The following is a 672-nucleotide window of genomic DNA, read 5'->3' as shown; positions in this document are numbered from 1 at the left end:
TTTGTGAGAGTATGGAATTGGCGGAAAATCGCCTAACTTTGTACTCCCAAGGAAGGCGTATTATTGGTACTCCCTCCGTGTTTTTTTTTAAGTGATACATTTTCCATTTTCGGCCGTGTTTTTTCATGTGATTTATTTCTTTTTTTGGCAAAACAACACATTAAAATATTATATCTCTCTCCTCTTATGGTCCCCACCCAAACTCACTACTACTTTTTTATTATATCTTTTCTCTCACATTCATTACTTTTCAATAAACTATTAACCCCGCTATCTTTTTTTAACAATTTTTTAATACTCCACTACCCCACTTACCTCTTATTTTATTTAAGTCAATTAAATTGCCTAAAACTATGTGCCGGTCAATATGTATCATTTAAAAAAACACGGAGGGAGCATCAATTTTGGTGATTGGGTCGAGTTTGGTTGAGTCAAGTCGGGTCAAATTTAATTCAACTTTGAGTAATATCTTCATTTATATCTATACCATATATTACCCTTCAAAAAAAAATATCTATCTATACCATATATTAAAATGTGTTCCTTTAAAGGAACGGTGCCACATGGCACTCTTCAAAGTATGTGTGCTATGTCACAAGGACACGTCATCATCCAAAGTATATATGCCAAGTAAGTTAGTCACTTCATTTAACAAAATAAGATATACTTTGA

Source organism: Chenopodium album, chromosome 21, assembly GCF_948465745.1.
Source record: "Chenopodium album chromosome 21, dcCheAlbu1.1, whole genome shotgun sequence".
Lineage (NCBI taxonomy): Eukaryota > Viridiplantae > Streptophyta > Magnoliopsida > Caryophyllales > Amaranthaceae > Chenopodium > Chenopodium album.
Note: the sequence above shows the minus strand (reverse complement) of the source record.